Source organism: Momordica charantia, assembly GCF_013281855.1.
Source record: "Momordica charantia cultivar OHB3-1 chromosome 11 unlocalized genomic scaffold, Mcharantia_2.0 BLBB01000011.1, whole genome shotgun sequence".
Lineage (NCBI taxonomy): Eukaryota > Viridiplantae > Streptophyta > Magnoliopsida > Cucurbitales > Cucurbitaceae > Momordica > Momordica charantia.
In genome coordinates, this window is record NW_028275159.1 from 21,523,997 (window position 1) to 21,541,594 (window position 17,598).

The window sequence follows — 17,598 nt, forward strand, 5'->3', positions numbered from 1 at the left end:
CATTTCTATAGTTTTGTTAGGTTGTTTAGCCTTTACTCTCTAATTAATTAATATTTTGATGATAAAAAATAAATTTGGTACTAATCAATTTTGTATTTTAAGTGTTAACTTTTATGTCTTAAAAAATTTAATCTCACACAGTTTTGTTAATTGGGAGAAATTATAAAGAGCAGATGTAATTAGGATGCGTTTGGTTGGTGATCCGAAAATATCTCAGTATTTTCGAATATGTGTTTGGAGGAATATTTGGAAATTGAATCTCAATTTAAGAAATTATTCTAGATGGGTATATTTGTAAACTTAGAGTAGTTATTAATTAAATATTTAGTTCAATCTAAAATATTATTAATTAATATATATGTTATAAATTTTATATAATTATTAATTTAATTATGTTATATTTTAATTTTAATAAAATAAAATAAGTTTATCAAACGGAAATAATATATTTATTAAAGTTTTGATTTTTTTAATATAATTTCCTATTTTAAAGTTTCAAATTTAAATTTGAAACAGAGTCAAAACATAAAAATGTTTTCAAAATTTTTCAAAGGATCTAAAAACAATTTTCAAAAAAAGAAAGAAAGAAAGAAAAAAGAGCGAATACTATAGGGAGCTCAATTAATTGGACGGACGATGTTTAACCAACGTAGGGATGATGGATATGAGCGTGACACGTGGCCTCATAACTTTATTATATTATTTTTTTAAAAAAATCAAATTTATCAATTTGTGAAAAAACCTAATTTCTTTTCCTCCTCTAATTAGCCGTTTTCCCAAATTACCTAAACCTTATTCTCTCTCTTATTGCTACAATAATCTTTCCTCTTCCAGTTATAACGTGTCAACCTCTCGTTGGTTAGACTTGTCATGTTTCCTCCGTTAAATAAAGTTTAAAATAAAATGTTTTTGAACCCACTAGATTGTGCCATGTGTTCCCTAAATTTCAAGAAAATTTGGAGCACTACTTGTCCCACTAGGATTTTGCATTTATGAATAATGTTTTAATGTCGGTGGACCAGAACTATTATTATTATAATAATAATAAGGAGAAGAAAGGAGTAGGATAAAACTTCCCAAGATTTAGGGGAAGTTCCTCTGAATTCCTGTTTGGTCTAGTAAGATATAGACAAGTGGACCACGTAAGAATTATACAAAATTAAAAAAACATTTGTCAATATGAAAGATTGGAGGAACTTTCTCTTGAATTTTGAGGAGGGAAGTTTTTTCCTAATAATAATAATAATAAAAGATAAGTGTTCGTGGACCATACACAATTTTTGATATGATGTTAATATAACAAGTAATGAATGGAAGGTATTTGTGCAAGTAAAATGAGTTAAGGTCCAACTTGGTCAGGTCGGTCATTGGCAAGACCTACAGGGTCGAGGGGTGTCACGTATCGTTGGGCACAAGAATACCTGTACAAGAGGATCAGACACTCTGATGCTCAAGTTATTCTTTGGTTCGACTTAGATTAGGAGGCCGAGCTATAATATGATATCATCTGTTGGGGTGCAGTCTCCTATTTGTTAGTCTGTGAATCCTGTAGACATTTGACTAGCAGTTGGGGAGTAGGTGTACCAAACCGTAGGTAGTTGAGGACAGGTGAATCGAATTGTAGGTCGTTAAACTTGGGGCGGCATGGGGTCAGAGGGCTTCCAAACCATAGTCCTCTCTTCTGGCCATCTTTTCCAAGTCGTTCTCTCTCGATTCATTGGGGCGAGATCACGAATACATGTCCTCTCCTCCACGTGGCACGCTTCTGGTCAACTTCTCCCAATAGAAGGAGTATTCATACTCTCCCGTGGTCGTAGTACTGGAATATTTTCTTAATTTCATTCTATTATTTAATACCAATTGAAATCCATGAAAAATAAGCTAAATAAAAGTCTGGAAAAGTTATGGATTGTTTCTCTCGACTCTACAAAATTTTGAGTGACTTTTAGCATTATTTACTCATTTTCTTCGTGTTCTATTGTAATTATATAAATTGTAGACACCGCATTTGGTCCGGCTCAAATTTTATTTTTTTATTATTAACATTAACATTAACATTAATATTTTATATTATAAAATTTTATTTTATTTGTTTTCATTAAAAATAACATATTTTATCTTATTATTAGTTTTAAGGTAAAATTTTAATTAAATTAATTTTTAAAAACAAGTTTTTGTTTTAAAAGAATTTGATTAAACATAATAATAATAAATAAAGATTTAGTTTTAAATAATGTTTTTTTAATAGATTTGTTGTAATTTAGATAAAAAAATTTTCTATTTATTAATATTTGATTTTAAGTTTGTTTTGGTTTCTTGTCAAAACCGTGTTACGTGGCTTTTGCTCCATGTTCTTCTTCCAATCATTTTTGATACCGTTACTTTTTTGGGTATTTAAGAGGTAAGGCCAGACAGAAGGGGATGAGAGAAAAGGAGAAGAGAAAACCACGTTTCCCTTCGTTAAACACCCATTTCTTCTATTTTTATTTCCTCCTTTCTTCAGTTCTCTGTCTTCAAACCTCCATTATTGACCTTTTTGTTTCTTCCTTCCTTTCTCTCTCTTCAAACCCTCATTATTGTTTTTTTTTTTTTACCTTCTTATTTCTTCCTTTTTCTTTCTCTCTCCACGTTTCATCTTGTTCCCCATTTCCACTCCCAATCCTCTCTCTTAACCCCACACCTCCGACGGCCACAACGACTCCCGAACACACCGGCACAACAGACTCCGACGACCGGCACGGCAAATCGGCGGCGACAGCAGCTCCAACGACAAACCCACCCAAATCTACACCTCCACGATTAGCGGCACTCTGACAAAGTCCCCCATTACGACCACCGTGAATGTGGGTTATGGAAAAAGAAGAAGAAGCTCCTAAATAAGAAAAGGAAAACTTTGTTTTCTTAAAGGTAAAAGAAATTTACTTTTTTTTGTTTAACCTTTAAAATAAGTTTTTTTTTCTTTCTTTTGTAATTTTGTTTTTCTTTTTAAAGAAGGTTTTGTTTCAGTTTTTTTTATACAGGTCTTTTTATGAGTCTTCTATTAAAATATAAAAGATTTTATTTTGATTTTAAAATAATTTTCTTTTTTTCCTAAATCAACGAGTGTTGAGTTTTAAAAATAAAAGATATATATTTTTTAGGAAAATATTAAAAGTAGATTTTTTATTTCAAAAGTGAATGAAAGTGTTAAATAAAAATAAATAATCCCCAAATTATAAATTAAGCAAGAGCTTGTTTTAAAATAAATGATGCTATAAATAAGTTTAAGATTTTTTAAATAAAAAGTTTTAAACGAATTTCAAACTCAAAATAAAATAAATATTTTTCTTAATATTTTTTTCCCTTCATTTATAGTTTTGTTTTCTTTTTTAAAACAAAGTTTAAAAATAAAACGTTTGTATTTAAAAAAACAATTAAAATGTATCCTAAGGTCTTGGCACAGTGGCAAAAGCTTAGATTTTAACAACCATATTAAAAGTTCGAGTTTTTATATGTGTCATGATTTTTTTTATGTGGTACCGTTTTCGAACGGGTGTCGTAGGAACACCTCTTCTAAGCTCAGTCGACTCTCGAACCTAAAATCTCGCAGACCAAGTTTTTAAAATAGGTAACAAATCACACCTCGTAGATGATTGGTGGCGACTCCAAACCCTTATCTCGAAAGAGATCCTTCAGGGAATGACGTCGACCGCTCCGCGTCGCGATGACGTTGCGACATAAATATATGAAATTTTATTAAGATACATAATCTCATATCATTAGTTTGAGAAATAATTTTGTTGTCAGCCTTTTGTAAAATCTTTAATACTTAAGCATTTTTATGAAAAAAATGTAATTATTGGTTAAAAGGTTATATCTTTGAATTAAAAATTATATTTTCGAAAAAATTTTAGCCAACCTTGTTCATCCCTCTCACTCCTTTAAGGTTGCAAATTTTAATTGTTTTTATAATTTTAAAAGTTTTAATTCAGCTCTTATAGTTGTGTTAATTCTCTTCAATTAATTGTCTCTTATTACAAGATGCTATCCTATGGAATATATGGCATGTGATTCTATTTACGACAGTGGCCTAGTGTGGGAAAGGAGATTGTATCAAAGTTCAATATTGAGTAACTAAAAAATAAAGGCAATTACTAAAATAACAATTTCAAACATGGCAATTTTTTTTTAACTTTTACAAAAATAGCATAATTCAAATGAAAGTCAAACTTAAATATTGTAATATAAAATATATTATTACAAAAGTCAAATTTTTTCAAACTGAAATTTTTTCAATAACGGGATCGGGCCCACCTAAGGCGGGTGCATGAGAGAGCGAAGGCAAAATAAAAATCGAATGGACTTCTTTGCCTTCCTTCACGTTGTAGCCATTTCGAATCACAAGAGTTCTCTTTTTTTTTCCTTTTAATTCATTTTGATTTTTGTTATGGTGGTAAAGTCAAGTCTAAGTATATATAGTACCAAAAGAAAATCCGATTTCAGTATTTTTTCGTTTCTAGAGGAGATCGATCACTTGGATAGCTTTGACCTACCAACAGGCAAGGAAATCTGTGAATAATTCATTTGGTCGCTCGCCATGTTCGCTCGTTAGGTCGAGTGTTCGTCCACTTCAAAGTCTTAGGTGGAGTCCTAGTTAGGTTGTTGTAGAAGATGAGAGAGATATTTAAATAGGTGGGGAGAGAGAGAAAGATGTAAGTTCAGAGAAAGTGGAAGGGAGCAAAAGGGAGACATAGAGCTTAATTTGGCTAGGGTGCCAACTTTGTTTTAGTTCAAGAAAATACGTGGATCGGGTGGGGATTTGAGCATGACCTTTAGGTCGAGGATATATGATTTTAACCAATTGAGTTATGCTTAGATTGACCCTAGAATGTCAACTCATTAAGAGTATAGTTAGATTAACTTTAGTAAAATTTCAGTACTATATAGGTGAGTTCAGATATACTACCCCATTCGATGTTGATCCTTCGCCACATTAGAATCATTTAAAAATAATAAGACCCTTCAACATTAAATATATAATTATAAATTATAAAAATAAAAACATTAGTGTAAATATAGAGAGTAGGTACTCCATACTAAAAAAATTATCATTTAACTTCTTACGTGATTTGGTTGATTGTTTTAAAAGTGGAGATCAAGTATGAATTAGATTTTTTTTTCCTTTTAAGTACAACATGTGGGGTGAAGATTCGAATATACGAACTTATGCCAATTAGAGCTATGTTTGTTTTGAGTGTCACAATCTTATCCAACTTTAGAAATTTGCTACATCATCGTTACTCTCCAGCTTAACATATTCTCTCTTTTAAAATATGTTAATTTTCTTTTAATAAAATATATTAATTAAATAAGAAAATTAGTTAATGGTAATTATAATAATAAATTAATTCACGATAATTTAGTTAAAATTTGCGAGTAATAAATAATAATTTAAATGTCCAATGAACAACCTTCTGTATTGTACTTTCAATAGATCTAAAAGTAGTCTTCAAATTTTTTTCTTCTCTCTACGAGGAGTATGAGAGCATATGTCAGTTCTTGACTGTGGTTTCCAAAACCTTGGGGTTTTGAGCGCTGTTGGAATTTCTGTCGTTGTCTTGTGTCTGGATAGGAATGGGGACAACGGATCTCTTGGAAGACTGGAAAAAGTTCAAGCTAACATCTGTAGAAGAGGAGGTAACAGTGGATATTGATCTGGGAGCGACGAAGTGAGCGGAAAGGCAACTGGAAGCATGTCTAGCTGGGAAATTACTACTTCAGCGAGTTATTTCCGGGGAAGTTCTGAGGAGAGTATTTCAGCCTCTTTGGAAAGCAAGGAATCATTTCGCTGTTGAAGGGATTGGTAGAAATACGATAACACTTTATTAAAGACTAAAAAGAGTAGGTTTACCTGCTTAGTTGGGAGTTAATTATGATGAAAAATGTATGTTCAAGCATATAATTTAGGGAAAATGTGCGTAATTTGTGATTAGGGATTTTGGAATTCAGTTATAAGTAAATGAAGGCTAATTTGAGTAAATATGCTTATTTTGTAAGGAAAAGTGAAGATTGATGATCAAAATGCGTCAGGCACATTGCAGACTAGCCTACTAGAGGAATGAGCCAGCCAAGTTACTTTGAAAGTTCCAGCTTCACAATGCTTCAGCCACATTCGATGCCTAGATTGTCAAAACTGGAATAACAACTTTTGACCAAGTAATTGGTCCAAGATTTGTTATTAGTTCCTAAAATCTCTACAACCTCATTTGGTTCAACCTCCCATGCATTTCTCAACATCTTGTTACCTCCATGGCCTACAAAAGAGCTCCCAAGCATCACTTCAAGACCTCTCATTTTCCATGCTTTGCTTTTTCTTTCTAATTCTTATCAACTTTAGCTTCTAAGTTTTAATTCCAGTTTTTAAGTTTTGTTTTTCCTTTATTGTTTTTAAAATTATTTTTGTTTATTTTTCTATTTGTTCTAAGTTTGTACTTTCCTTTCTATTTTAATGAAAATGCATCACTTTGTTACATTCTCTTGTTTTGTTGTTTATTTTACTTTTATGAGTAGCTAAATTTTTTCTTCAACCCTCCTACGAATGTTTTAGTTCTTATTACAATAAATTACATCTATCAGTGAGCACGACGTATTACGTTCTCTTTGCTTATCTTGATTGATACAATTTATCTAGTTGATTTTTCTTGTTGGCCACTTGTTTAAATCACACTAGTTTGAATTTAATTCTGAGAAGGTTAGAGTCAAACGGATCTCATCAAGGTAAAACGAGAAGTTACTTAGAAATAAGAACTAAAACAAGATCCTAGACACAGGCTCTCTTACCCGTTAAACGTAAGTTGACATTTAATTTATTTAGGATTCTAGAGTTGCATAGACATATGTAAACACTATGTAAACAGTAGCCTAAACTTCTAAACAAACCAAAAGCGGTATGGAATAGGAGTCATAAATTGGGTGTAATTACGGGCACATTTGGTAGGTGTAATTCATTAGTTTAGAACTAAACAGTAGTAGGGGGTTGGCCTTTTAAATTCTATTATTTTCGTGTGATTTTCGTGTTCAACCAATCTCACCAATTTTTATCACAATTCTGATTGCTCATTCCAACAGTTTACAAAATCACTTTTAAAAGAAAACTAGTCCCTGTGGAGACGAACTTGGAATATTTCCAGATTATTACTTGTGACAGTGTGCAGTTGCACTTAACCTCTAGCTATTAAGCTGAGGCGCAACAAGTTTTTGGCGCCGTTGCCGGGGACTTTGTTTTCATTTTAATTTATGCTTTGTAATTTGTTTTTGTGTGCGATCACTCCACCGTTTCTGTTCTGAAAATATCCCCCTATCTAACCTCAAAAGTGAGCATTAATGCATGAGCACAAATCCGCACTTGCTACCATACGATCCCAAGATCAAGGAAAAAAAGTTGCAAGAGGTTAAAGCGTGAACATATATTTAAAAAAAAAATTGAAAAAGAGAAGAAAATGAAAAGTATGAGAGGTTACTTGTATTGAGCTAATAGCTAGCAGGAGTGATTGAAATAGATCCTCAATTTTTTCTACCAATGACTCGTTCATAGCTCCTGTTAATCAATATTTTTGTTCATATTGTGGTGATAATTGCCATTCAGTTGAATATTGTGAATCTAATCCTACATCTCTTTATTATCCAGATCCACCAAGGATTCAACAAGAGTTCACTCCTTATTCAAATTCCTACCACCAAGATTGGAGGGATCATTCGAATTTCTTGTGGGGAGAGCAACAACTTGAAAGTAGCTATCCATATGAACATGCATTCCCACAAGAATTTCCAATACAACCTCAGCAGGAGTACGATCAACCAAGGGATCTAAAGCAAATACAATCGTGGGTAATGTCTTGCCTTGAAGAGACGATGATAGATCTTATGGCGAGAAATGAGGCAACAGTACGCAACAACATGATAGATTTTATGGCGCGAAATGATGCAGCAGTACGCAACCTGCATATCCGAATAGATCAATTGGTTGCTGAGCTGAGGAATAGTCCACCAACAGCTTGTCTTAATGACGCGGAGATCCCAAAGCAAGAAGGGGAACAACAAAGTGAGGCAATGAGTGTATGGAGCAAGCTCGAACATGACGAAGTAGAACTTCTAGTGGACAATGATGACCCACCATCCCCTAATGTGATGAACGAGGTAGGAAATTATAAGGAAGTTGAACAAGAGCAACCAGTAGAGGTAATTAAGCATAAGGTTGCAAAGGACCTAAACCCATCACCTCTCAATCTTGGACCACTTTTTCCTTTCCCTCGACATTCTTTAGATACAAATTGAGATATAAAGAAGGGAGAGCTGACCACACATTTCAAGGATAAAATGGAGGAAAAATAGGAGAAGATGAGGTAGGTTCCGATGATGAATTTTATGCAGAAGCAATAACCAAAATTCCCATTTTAAAAAACAAATGCATACAAGTAAGTTACCTCCCTCTCGAGCTGGACATTCAAGCATATTGTGCTTTGAATAAGAGAAACTGCGACATGGCAGTTAAAGAAGAGAGGTCGAATGAGCTTGATTGGAGGGACACTCTTTTGTGAATTATTATTTTTAGTTTTGAAGTTTATTTTAATTAAAAAAAATAACTCATTGATTTTTGTTTGATTTTCCTGTAGAGTAAGAACCTTGATATGGTTAATTAACTTAAAGGAGGAAGTATTTTTTCTTTTCTAAAATAAAATGTTTTCTAAAATTTTTTTTTAAAATAATTCTGTCATTTTGAAAACAAAAATTATTAGCAACTTCTTAATAATAATAAAAAAAAGATTTTGTCTCTCATGAAGTTAATTGGGCTTACAATTTCTAAACACTTTGTAAATAAAGAAAATTTGGGTTTTGTTTTTATTTTCTTAATTGAGCTTGTATTTCCTAAAACAATTTTTGTTAAACAAAACCACAATTAAGGCCCAAGTTATTTTAACCAAATATATTTCTTTTTATTATTCATGCATTATTTTGTTAAAAAAAAGAGGAAAAAAAACACAATAGTTTTCGGAAAAAAAAAAGAAGAGAGTTTTATTTTTTTGGGCTTTTCATTTTTTTAAAACAAATAAATTGGGCCAAGGTTTTTTACCTAAGGTTTGTTTTGTTTAAATAAAGAATTTAATAATAATAAAAAAATTAAAAAACAAAACAAAATTCACATTTTTTTTCTTTTTTGTTCTTCTTTGAAGGCAAACCCCACCCCCCTTCATTCTTTCTTCCATCTTTTCACCATGGGAACCTTACCATCTCACCCCGGAGCTCCGATTCTTCATCGTCATCTTATCCCGTGGGTCGCCGATGTTCCCAATCATCCAATGAAGAAAGTCCATGGTGGTCTGTCATAATCCCGAGGGGCTGCACTCATCAGCACCACCGCACTCACTGTCCACCGCCGCACACCACAGTCGATAGTCGCTCATTACATGTCCATGGGTGGGTTTGATTTCGCCCAATCCCGAACCATTTGAAGATGACAGAGAATCAGGGAGTTTCTGATCCCCTTACTTTTTTTCTCTTGTTTTTTTAGTTTTGATTATTATTATTATTTTTTGTTGCTAGGTAGTTTATTAGTTAGGCATGATTATAGGTTGTAGTTTTGATTTTGTTTATCCGGAAGCATGCTGCAAACAGTTGTGGATTGTGTTTTTGTGTTGGCCTAGAGTTTTATTCTCATGCATATCAAGACTACTGCTGCCCCACTTTATTTTTTGTGAATCTTCAAGTGAATGCACAATTTGTCTTATCAATTTTACGCATGACAAGTCTTGGATTTACCATCTTTGAGTAGGTTCTTGTTTTTTTTTCTCATGTCAATGATGATATTTAGGAATATGCATGAGCTTTGTTTTCTACTATTTAGATCAAGCTATGACTCATTTGCCACGTTGTTTTAAGATAAACTCATTTCTGCTTCTTTAGTTTTAACCTTTAAACTTTTTAGGTCTTTTAAGAGGATTCTTGTCCTTTAATGGTAAAAAAATTTTTACGCACCACCAAAATTTTTTCACACTTAAAACCAGTGAGGACACTGTCTCCTTCAAGTTTGGGGGAGTCGCTTACCTCAAGTATGGGGGAGTCGCGTAAGCAAGCCTAATAGATTGCAGTGAACCAAAATATAAGAGAGGTAAGAAAAAGTGTGGAAAAACAAGAAAAAATTTGTGCTCTTGAAACAAGAAAAAGTGACAAAAGGAAAAAAAGGAAAAAGTGATAGAAAATTTTGCAAAGAAAAGCAAAATGAAAATAAGTGTAGAAAGACAAAAGCGTGAAAGAAGAAACTTTGAGGCAAAAAAAAAAGAGAGAGAATAAAAATAAGGAAGCTTACCTTAACTCAGTTCCCACTCTGTTTCGAAAAGAGTCTCACCTAAGGATACTCGTAATTTTATAGTAGCAACTTTGATTTAGCTTGACTTTGTGCAACTCATTAATCAACAAGCTCGGATTGGTTGTCAGCCTAGAGAATCCCTCACTGATTTGAAAAAGTTTTCTGAGTTAGACAATAGAAGATTTTGAAAAGCTTTTATCTTTTAAACAAAGGTGGCTTAATGATGATTGTGCTTTAGAAAAGTAGTAGGGATTAAAGCTTTGACGTTCCTCCTGAGACACCATATGAGCAAATTACTCGACTCTGCTTGATGTTTGGTTTATTCTTGAATTTTGCATGCTTATTATTGATTTCATAATTGTTGTTTTTGCTTGAGGACAAGCAAAATATTAAGTTTGTGGTGTGATAAGACTTGATTAAAGGCTAAAAAGAATAGTTTACATGTTTAGTTGGGAGTTAATTATGATGAAAAATGTATGTTCAAGCATATATTTTAGGAAAAATGTGCGTAATTTGTGATTAGGGACTTTGGAATTCAATTATCGGTAAATGAAGGCTAATTTGTGTAAATATGCTTATTTTGTAAGAAAAAGTGAAGATTGATGATCAAAATGTGTCAGGCACATTGCACATTAGCTGACTAGAGGAATGAGCCAGCCAAGTTACTTTGAAAGTTCCAGCTTCACAATGCTTCAGCCACATTCGATGCCTAGATTGTCAAAACTGGAATAACAACTTTTGACCAAGTAATTGGTCCAAGATTTGTTATTAGTTCCTAAAATCTCTACAACCTCATTTGGTTCCAACCTCCCATGCATTTCTCAACATCTTGTTACCTCCATGGCCTACAAAAGAGCTCCCAAACATCACTTCAAGACATCTCATTTTCCATGCTTTGCTTTTTCTTTCTAATTTTTATCAACTTTAGCTTCTAAGTTTTAATTCCAGTTTTTAAGTTTTGTTCTTCCTTGATTGTTTTTAAAATTATTTTTGTTTATTTTTCTATTTGTTCTAAGTTTGTACTTTCCTTTCCATTTCAATGAAAATGCATCACTTTGTTACATTCTCTTGTTTTGTTGTTTATTTTACTTCCATGAGTAGCTAAATTATTTCTTCAACCCTCCTACGAATGATTTAGTTCTTATCACTATAAATTACATCTATCAGTGAGCACGACATATTACGCTCTCTTTGCTTATCTTGATTGATACAATTTATCTAGTTGATTTTCCTTGTTGGCCACTTGTTTAAATCACACTAGTTTGAATTTAATTCTGAGAAGGTTAGAGTCAAACAGATCTCATCAAGGTAAAACGAGAAGTTACTTAGAAATAAGAACTAAAACAAGATCCTAGACATAAGCTCTCTTTCCCGTTAAACGTAAGTTGACATTTAATTTATTTAGGATTCTAGAGTTGCATAGACATATGTAAACACTAGCCTAAACTTCTAAACAAACCAAAAGAGATATGGAATAGGAGTTGAACCAGTTTGCATAAATTGGGTGTAATTACGGGCACATTTGGTAGGTGTAATTCATCAGTTTAGAACTAAACAGTAGTAGGGGTTGGCCTTTTAAATTCTATTATTTTCGTGTGATTTTCGTGTTCAACCAATCTCACCAATTTTTATCACAATTCTGATTGCTCATTCCAATAGTTTACAAAATCACTTTTAAAAGAAAACTAGTCCCTGTGGAGACGAACTTGGAATATTTCCAGATTATTACTTGTGAAAGTGTGCACTTGCACTTAACCTCTAGCTATTAAGCTGAGGCGCAACAAAATACTTCTCTGTTTCGTTTTGAATCAGAAAAAGAATGTGATAGGATCCTTAAGTTGGGGCCATGGTCTTTTGATAAAGCATTGTTGATACTTCAAAAGCCTCCAAAGATGGTAAAATTGTCTGAATTGATTTTCAATTTTGTGTCGTTTTGGACCCACTTCTATGATCTTCCTTTGGAATGTATGACCAAGGCTATGGTGCAGAGGTTGGGGAATGTTGTAGGCGTGTGCGACGAGGTCGATAGTGATGCAGATGGTTTGTGTTGGGGAGAGAGTCTTCGGGTGAAGGTTAGATATGATATCACTCAACCTATTCGGAGGGGATTAAAAATCAATATCGAGGGGCCAATGGGAGGATGCTGGATACCAATGACTTACGAAAGTCTTCCAGATTACTGCTATCACTATGGATTGATCGGGCATCTAGTGAAGGAGTGCACGGATGGTTTGACAAGCATGGAGCGAACGAAAGGGTATGTGGCACCTTATGGTGCCTGGCTTTGTTTCCAAAGTACAATGAAAGCGAAGATCAATTTTCGTCGAAAGAGCTCTACCCCTTCATTTTCGAGTGATAGGTCAATCCCTGGGAAGGGTCACGATGAAGAGCTGAAGGGGCAAAGCCAAAATTCAGGTGGTAGAGAGGCTGAGCGGGATGAAATTCCAATGGCGAGTCTTGACGGAATGGTGATCGGAATAGCATATTCCTGAAAAGATTAATGAGCACATTGGTATTCCCGTTGACAATTTTGGAAAGGAGGGTGCAGTTTTCAAGGGTCATTTACTTGGAGAAATTGATGTCTTGCCTGATCCTAAGGGATTTTTAAATGGGGGGAGAGATGGAAATCAGGATCTTTTCCATAAAGGTAATAATGGAAAATCTCTGGCCTTTGTTCCAAATGATTTTTCTAATTTTGAGGTAGATGGTACGGGCTCATTACAAATTGAGGTGTTCAGCCCAAAGTCGGTTCAGCAATGGAAGAGGAAGGCTCGGGCCCAGTCTGTTTTTAGGGCTGACCCTTTTCTGAGTAGGGCGGAAAAAAGAGTAGGGGAGGGCCAGGACATGCATGTTAACTAAAAAAAATGAAGCTCAATGAAGAGGGGTCGTATGAAGAAACAGAATTATCGGTGGAGGCTGCAATGCAGCCCCACCGGGAGCCATGAAGATTATATGTTGGAATGTCCGAGGGTTGGGGAACCCGAAGACATTCAGAAATGTATGTGACATGTTAAGTCACTTTAATCCCCATGTTATTTTCTTTTCAGAGTCAAAATGTAGTTCGGAGGCTTTCAATAAATTGAAGGCTCGCTTGCATTATTTTGGGTGTTTTGTTGTTGAAGGTTGTTGAAAAAGTAGTGGTCTTGGTTTATTATGGAAGGAGGAGGTGAATTTAACGATTCGCTCCTTTTCAAAGTTCCATATTGATTCCAGTGTTATTTGGAATTCAACATCGTTTTGCTTTTCTGGGATGTATGGCAATCCAAAGGTTCACGATCTTCATTGTTCTTGGGAATTACTAAGACGTTTGTGTAATTGTGATGATTCAGCTTGGTGTATGGAGGGTGACTTAAACGAAATTCTATCTCTGGAAGAAAAAGAAGATGGCAGTACTAAAATTCAAGCTGAAATGGATAGATTCAGAGAAGCTGTTGATGATTGTTATCTCCAAGACTTGGGCTTTAGTGGCAATACTTTTACTTGGTGCAACCGGAGAAAGGAGAGGGACCAAATTTATGAGAGGCTTGATCGCTTTCTGGGCAATGAGGCTTTTCAAAGCATTTGGACAGAATTAAGAGTGACTCATCAAGATTGGGCAAAGTCAGATCATAGGCCCATCTTGCTTTCTTTATTTGAAACATGTGACAGGCCTATTCAGCGGAGGAGGGTGTTCAAATGTGAGGAAGTGTGGATAAGAGATAACACATGTGGAACCATTATTAATGAGGTGGGGGATTGGGGTGATGATCAGAATAATCAACGTTTAGAAGCTTGCCTTCGAAAGTGTGAAACTGCTCTGGGCCGTTGGAGAAGGGATTTCAACAAAAATTTCAAAAATCAGATCTTGAGTATTCGGTCTGCTATTGCATAGGTTTACTCTGGCTCTCCCCCTTGGGATTTTGAGCTTATCCACAAATGGGAAAAAGAACTCGATTCTTTGCTTGAAACAGAGGAAATTTACTGAAGACAAAGATCTTGAGAAAATTGGCTGCGGTGGGGGGACAAAAATACCAAATGGTTTCATAAACGGGCCTCAATGAGAAGACAGAAAAATTGAATCCGAGGTTTGGAGTTGGAGAACAATTTGTGGATAGAGGACATGGATCTTGTGGAGAAGAGGTTCATATCTTATTATGAGGATATTTTCTCTTTTTCAAGACCCACTGATGATGATATGGCTCGAATTTTACAGAATGTTCCTTTCTCAGTAACAGAAGAGATGAATAGGAAGCTTTTGGCTCCTTTTGGAGTGCTGAAATTGTGAGGGCTTTAAAGCAGATGCAAGCATCGGGACCTGATGGGTTTACAGCCTTGTTTTACCAACGCTATTGGGGCACGGTTGGGAGAAAGACGATAGAAAGTTGCCTAGAGATCCTAAATGGGAAGCGGTCAGCTAGGGAGTGGAATTCTACTCTCATTGCCCTTATCCCAAAAACTAAAAATCCTCGATTGGTGTCAGAATATCGGCCTATTAGCCTTTGCAATGTATTGTATAAAATTATAACGAAGGTGTTAGCTAACCGTTTCAAGTATGCGCTACTCGCTTTAATCTCAGAGACCCAATATTCTTTCATTCCTGGGCGAGTGATTTCTGATAACATTATCATCGGGCATGAGTGCATTCATGCCATGAAAAAGAGATGCTCTGGAATGGTAGGTTTGGCGGCTCTAAAGCTTGATATGAGTAAGGCATATGATAGGGTGGAATGAGTTTCTTGAAAAGATGACGTTAAAGATGGACTTCCATAGACAGTGGGTGGATTTTATTATGGATTGTATCACTACTCATTCCTTTTCGGTGCTAATCAATGGAGAGGCTAAGGGTCATATTGTTCTGGAAAGGGGACTTCGGCAAGGAGACCCTTTGTCGCCTTACCTTTTTATCATATGTGTGGAAGCTTTATCAGCAACTATTCAACGAGCCTATGAGATGAATCAGATCTCAGGTATTTTAGTTTCTCCTCATTGCCCTACTATCTCACATCTTTTTTTCGCAGTTGATAGCCTTATTTTCTGTAAGGCTTCGATTCCTGAGCTATTTGCAATAAAGATGATTTTGTTGAACTATGAGAAGGCGTCGGGTCAAAAGATTAATTTTGATAAGTCGGTTATGTGGTTTACACCAAATGTTCGATGTGATTTCAAAACCTATGCAAAGTTGATCATGGGAATGAAATTAGTACCCTCATTGGGTGATTATTTGGGTCTCCCGTCGAGCCTTCCTAGAAATAAGAGCCGGGATTTTGGGAAGATTAAAGAAAGATTATGGAAGGTTGTCCAAGGTTGGAAATCAAGTTTTTTATCCGTGGGAGGAAAGGAGGTTCTTATTAAGAGTGTTGCTCAAGCGATTCCTACCTACCAGATGAGTTGCTTCAAGCTCCCTTCTTCATTTTGCTTGGAGCTTTCAAAAGTAATGACAAGGTTTTGGTGGGGTACTTCGGAGGCAAAGAGACCGATTCGTTGGGTGAGTTGGGAGAAAATGTGCTGGCCAAAGGAAATGGGTGGGTTAAATTTTCGGGACCTCGAGTTGTTTAATAAGGCTCTCCTAGCCAAACAACTTTGGATATATGTTCAATTTCCTAATCTCTTGACGGCTAAAGTGGTTATTGGCATTTATGCGAATGAAAGCACCTTGCTGGAGGCAGAATTGGGGACTCATCCGTCCTATTTTTGGCAAGGCATGGTTTGGGGTCGAGAGATTTTAAGGAAAGGTTTGGGGAAAGTAGTGGGAGCTGGAACAACTGTGAATTTTTTTAATGATCCTTGGATTCCGGGAGAAACGACTTTCAAGCTAATTTCTTCTTCTCCTAATCAGGATTGGAAGCCTCAAGTGGCAGAATTTATAACTCCTAATTACCAGTGGGACATTCCAAAATTGAGGCAATATTTGTGTGAAAATGACATTGAGGTTATCTCAACTATTCCACTTAGTTAGTCTGGAATTGCAGACAGATGGGTGTGGCATTATTCAAAGAATGGGAACTATTCAGTAAGGAGCGGGTACAAGTTGGCTATAAACCAAAAAATATTGTTTCAATCTACAAGTGATAATAACAGTAAAGATTGGTGGAAGTCTGTGGAAGATCCCTATTCCTTCTAAAATTAAAGTGTTTTTATGGAAGGCTTGTCATAATGCCATTCCGATTATGATGAATTTACAAAGGAGAGGGATGGAAGTTTTACCTTTATGTCTGGTTTGTTTGAAGAAGGAAGAGTCTGTGGATCATGCGTTGGTGAGTTGCAAAAGAGCCCGTCAAATTTGGGACTGTTTGTTGCCGAATATGTTGAGGGACGGTCGGTCTACCATTGATTTTATTGATCGTTGGATGGCTTGGGTAGGTGAGTTCTCCAAATCTGAGCTTATTCTTGCAAGTATTATTGCTGGGCAATCTGGAATGATAGAAATCAAGTATTACATAAAAATCATTTACCGGATTGTTCAGTAAAGGTTGCTTGGATTATGGACTATGTTGAGGAACTAAAATTGATGGAGTAGGGAGGGGTGAGAGATCAGAAGGGGATGGTACCTCGGAAGAACGCTTGGAAACCTCCCCCCTGTGGGGTAGTGAAAATAAACACCGATGATGATTGTGATTCGCGTCGATCTGGATTAGGAGTTGTTATCAGAGACGATCGATCTGGGGACGAATCCTCAACTCGCTGAAATTGCTGCAATTTGTGAAGGTTTGAGGCTTGCAGAAAGGCTAGGGCTTTCTCGAGTGTTGGTGGAGTCTGATTCGAAGAATGTGATCGACTCAATTTGTGAAATTTCGGTCTCTAGGGGTGAGGTGGCAAATCGTATAGCTGATATTCATTCCCTGGCGAACTCTTTTGCTTCGATTTCTTTTCTCCATGTTTTTAGGGAATCAAACCAAACTGCTCATGCTCTAGCTAAGGAGAGTACCAGGATGGGCCATTCGTTTTTGTGGCTTTCCAATTTCCCTTTTTTTCTCAATTAGTGTGTGGAAGCTGATTTGCAAAATCATGTAGCCTTAATGGCGGTATGAGTTTCTTAAATATATCTGCTATTCTAAAAAAAAAAATTTAAATGTCCAATGTTTCTTAATTTTAATTTTTGTGGGTGAAAACTGAAATTGAAAAAAATAGAAAGATAAATCAAGTTGGTTTGGAACCACGGATGGAAAAAAAGCTAGGGACCCGATCTTCGTAGGTACCTGACCCGGTCGGGTCGGGGAATCCCCAGTTTTACTAGGGACGGGATCAAATTAGGGATCCTATTTGGGTTTCCTGGCAAG

The 17,598-nt window shown here is 35.4% G+C and overlaps 2 long non-coding RNA genes across 4 annotated transcripts; one reads left to right on the forward strand and one right to left on the reverse strand.

The window, feature by feature from the left end:
• The first annotated feature begins 2,345 nt into the window (after nt 1-2,345).
• LOC111012037 (uncharacterized) lies at nt 2,346-6,509 on the forward strand. 2 transcript variants are annotated; one of them, XR_002601484.2, is made up of 3 exons: nt 2,417-2,907; nt 5,612-5,880; nt 6,037-6,509. It is a non-coding gene; the product is annotated as an uncharacterized LOC111012037 (long non-coding RNA). The 2 variants fall into 2 exon arrangements; XR_015788920.1 differs by lacking the exon at nt 6,037-6,509 and having other exon boundaries at nt 2,346-2,907; nt 5,612-6,027.
• LOC111012038 (uncharacterized) lies at nt 5,129-17,351 on the reverse strand. 2 transcript variants are annotated; one of them, XR_002601485.2, is made up of 4 exons: nt 16,870-17,351; nt 16,526-16,732; nt 10,343-10,486; nt 5,129-5,827 (listed from the first exon to the last, which is right to left on the reverse strand). It is a non-coding gene; the product is annotated as an uncharacterized LOC111012038 (long non-coding RNA). The 2 variants fall into 2 exon arrangements; XR_002601486.2 differs by lacking the exon at nt 10,343-10,486 and having other exon boundaries at nt 16,870-17,326.
• Between the last annotated feature and the right edge of the window lie 247 nt (nt 17,352-17,598).